The sequence below is a fragment of the Cynoglossus semilaevis genome, chromosome 20, assembly GCF_000523025.1.
Source record: "Cynoglossus semilaevis isolate Cse_v1.0 chromosome 20, Cse_v1.0, whole genome shotgun sequence".
Taxonomy (NCBI): domain Eukaryota; kingdom Metazoa; phylum Chordata; class Actinopteri; order Pleuronectiformes; family Cynoglossidae; genus Cynoglossus; species Cynoglossus semilaevis.
Genome location: NC_024326.1, coordinates 5,652,670 through 5,657,117, shown reverse-complemented (window position 1 = coordinate 5,657,117; position 4,448 = coordinate 5,652,670).

Below are 4,448 nucleotides of genomic sequence, written 5' to 3'. Positions count from 1 at the left end.
TATATATATATGGCCCACCTTAACCTTAAAATGACACATCATGACAACATTTTAAAGGTTGTTAGTCCTTGACAACATGTTAGCTGAATGCTACATGTTAGTCCACGTTAGCAAACATTCAATTAAAATATGCCAACATTTCTGGAAAGCTAACCATTTTTCAGAAACGTATTGAAAAACACTTATTTAGAGGCGTTTTTCAGCAGCAACTAAGATTTAGCTAAATGTGTTTGAAGTCAATATATTTATATTTGCCAATATAAGTTAGCATAAAAGGGCTCACGATTATTATTGTATTTTTTTTTACCCAAACAAGCAATGCCTGACTTTTTTAAAAAATATTTTCAGTATTTTTAAAAGATCAAAACCTACGCATACTATTTTTTTTTTCTTCAGATGACACTTAGGAATTTACTACCAAGTGCTGCAGTACAAGCGCAAAAAAAAAAAAAAAACCCCAACATATTTCTACAATATGCTGAATCTTCTCACCATCTGTACTCACACAAACGCTAACGTAGTACGGCCCGATCGGAACAATGTGTGTTATGAAATAAGCCCTGGCCCTTTGTGCTCCAACATTCATCATACATCATAACTTAGCCACAGAAACACACATCATCCTAAAAGTGGTTTCTCTTTGACTCCACTTATGCCTTCATTCACTTTCTGTCACTATTTATATATGTATATAAAACAGGAGTGACTCTTTCTTCAATTTCTGTTGGTATATGTATATCAGCATTGCGTTCATTTTGTTTCACACACATATCACATATCAGAGTTTCCACAAAGGCATGTTGATGTCACAGATCTGCAAAAACAAAAGAATTTCGGCAATAATCCGCAGCACACACCGACCCCGAGGTCCAAACTTCAAAGGCTGAAACAGCAACGTCAACTGTTTTTCATACGTCCGGGGTCGTAACGCGCCTTTTTGATGTGCTGCCAAAAAGCATAGCGGCGTCACAGACAGGGGTTGTCCGTGGGATTTTATTCGGCGGCCATCGGGAGGTTAACTACCGAGCTAATAGAAATTTGACTGAAATTCAAGATAAAGCTCCGCTGTTTTTCCCTTTTACACCTAATGGAAAACACCTGTGTGTCCCCTGCCAGCGGGCAACATCTGAGCGAGGCTGTGCAGTGAAGCAGACCTGCGATCAAAGTTCTACAACCTAGTCAGGTCGGCTGCGTTAGGGATTCGTAGAGAAATACGACACACATTTTTAAACGAAAGTTTGATTTTAGCACTGACTAAACCTCTGTTTAAAGGACATATTTTACATGGGGGTAAAAAAAAATCCCACGACACAGATGTCACTAAAAGTATATGTAACGAAATCGAATGAACGTTTAGATGAACATCGCAGTATATGAACATACATATACCGACAGGAATTGAAGAAAGTCAGCGGCTCAGAGTCACTCTCTTCTTTTTATATTTGAAAAAAGTGGTTGTTGCAGTTGTTTAGTTAGCCACGTTGCGACGTACAAGGAATGTGTAACAACGAGTAAAATAATGACGAAAATTGGACAAGAAAATTGCTAAGTCAAACGCTAGCAAAATATTATTGATCTAAGATGAATTTGAAAAGGTCCGAGACTTTATTCTCTTCTAGTAGATGTTTGAAAATATTTTTCTTTGTTCGTTGTATTCTCTTATATTTGAAAATATTTTTCTTTGTTCGTTGTTTTTTAGAACATCGCATACACACTTGCCTTACAGCCCAGTGTGAGTAAACACTTACCATATCCTACTGTGTTTCCAGTTAAAGCATTGTGTCTCTCCGGGACAGATTAACGTTAGCGACGGCCTCAGTCAAACGCCAATCCGTCTAAGTTCATATCGGGCACAGAGCGGTCATTAAACAAGGCATGCAGTCAATATTCACGTCAAAAAAAAAGTGACGGCGGCTAACATGAAACACATGCAGAGACAGCGGGGAAAAAAGGGGTTCGGTCACAGTGAAAAATTATCTGAGGCTCCGTCGGCATCAACATGCTAACTGAATTACCACAAAAAAAAAAAAAAAGACAGACAGACACGTACAACACATGGAGCGCCGCGAGCTTTGCTGTTTTCCATTAGTTGTCATGCTAAGAGACATGGATTCAATTTTTTATTTTTTTTTTTTTCCCAGAAAATCATTAGCCATTACTTTAACTATATATAAACACCATTAGCTTACGTTGAAGGTTACATTTATAAATTAAGATCAATATATGAAAATGGAAAAAAAAAAAAGAAAATTACCTGTAGCTTCTTAACGCCGTGTACCGTATATGTGCATTGAAAATGATGCTACCCGATTATTAACATCTGTCAACGTTTTCTCGGCTAGCTTGAATCTATTCCAGGTCATCTTAATTCAAACGTGGTTTTAATTTTAGACGTTTCTGGTCCGATGTAGGGTAAAGATGTCTAGTAATGAATCAAGACGAGCGATAACTACTTGGGGATATTTCATCCGAGGGGTTAATATCCATGTAAAATATACTTCAATTTAACAAGACATGCAACAGCGTCCTGTGAGATGCAACGCAACAGGACGGGATTTAAACAAAATAGTAAACATTAAACAACGCAACACGTAGTGGAACTTTCTCTACAGCGCCCCCCTTTGGTTGATAAGAAACTTTTCGCTTCATGCTTTTGAAAATCCAATGGAATTCCTTTACTACGGGTGAAATATTTGGTCAAAAAAATCGTCTTTAAATTTGCTCTTTTGGCACGGATAATTAGCAAGATAGAAATAGTTCCATCATGTTTTTTTTTTTTTTTATCACGCCGCCACCCAGAGAACCGAAACTCCACTTCCCGCCTGGTGACTGATCTGGTTAACCCGTCCACGGACACAGTCTAGTGTGAAGGAGACCGCGGTGCCGTTGTGAACCTTGAAGGATACTCGCAGACTCAAACTGGCCCACTGGCTACCTTCTGGCATCTGACCGTCCACTTGCTGGGCTATAGGGACAGGTCGGGTGACATCTGCCGCCCGGCCTCCTCTGCCCTCCTCTGGATGACTTCGTCTGAGCAAGGTGACCTTCACCAAGTTGCAGGAGTGAATGAGTTTGAGATCCAGAGCCACGCTGACTGTGCCGCCCTCCTTGAAGACGAAGTCTCGTCGTTGTTCCGGGGATCCCTTCGCTAGCAGCGTCATTTGAGACACCTGGGGGCTGCTCTGACGGAAGAAAAGCGGCTTGTTTCGGGCCGCGCCGGAAGGAAGGCCGGTGTGGGAGACGGAGGCGTAGAGGGAAGAAGAAATGGCGATCGGGACCCAAACCAAACTCAGGCTGCTGATTCCCGTCTCGTCGCCGAAGTACCGGACGTTGCACTGCGCAGGAGAAAGGATCTCAAAGCTGAGCGTGTCTCCGGGATTAACCTTGGCTGCTCCGGAGAGAGATATCGAAGTGTCCCGATAGTGAACCCCTGTCTTGAAGGTCCGGCACAACTCCGAGCCTGTTCCGTTGCGACTCAGGTACGCCACCAGCTGGAAGCCCTCGCTGACGCACGCCTGGCCCATGGAGTACAGAGCCTGCTGGAAGACGAAACGCGCCGTGCCGCTTTCGGCGAAGCGTATTCCACGGCCGTCGTGAGTCATCCCGACCACGTACGCGTCGGAGGTCGAGGTGGTGCGGAAGACGGGGCGGTGGTTGGTGTGGTAGTGCGCGGAAACCATCGCCTGGGCCGTCATGGCGACGGCGCCGGTGTCATGGGAGAGCCAAAGAAGGCTGAGGGGCGGTGCCGCCGGGTTGTAGAGCTGCAAACCTTCCTTGCTTTGGTTACAGTATTGCGTGGCACTCCGTACGACCACGACGATCAGATTCCCCGGCGCGACTTCTGCGACTCCACTAATGCTGACGCCCTGGAGTGAGCTTCCCTCGCGCTGCTCTACCCTCACGCCGCTGAGGTCCTTGCTCTCCGAACCGTCCGTGTTGTTCATGCGTAGACACACCTGGATGAAGCTGCGACACCCGTGGCTCACCGACAGGTTTTCGTCCAGCCAGACCAGACCGTGCTGCCGGAACGCCAGGCGTCCGTTTTCAGTGGACACCAGACTTACATCGCCTCTTCCTTGCACCTGGAGCTGCGTGCCGTGGAAGAGCCGAGTTACGTTATCGCCTCTAAGACTCGGCAGGTTTACATCTGCGGCCCAGGATAGAGAGAGAGCGCTGTCGTCGTCAACGTAGCCGGAGCAGACGGCGTCTGCGGTGAAGGTGCAGGGGTACGAAACGGGTTCTCCGTCACACTCCGTACAGGCCTGGCACTCGTCTATGTCTGCGTTGAAGAAGTAGCCGTGACCGCACATTCCTGAGTTGGCGTCATGCTTCGTCATTCCCTGGCACCGGAATCCGCCTGCGTTAGCGAAGAAAAAGCATCGACTTTGCTTCACTGGCCAATATTAGCAACATTACTAACGTTATCTACTAAACTACCTTATCAACTA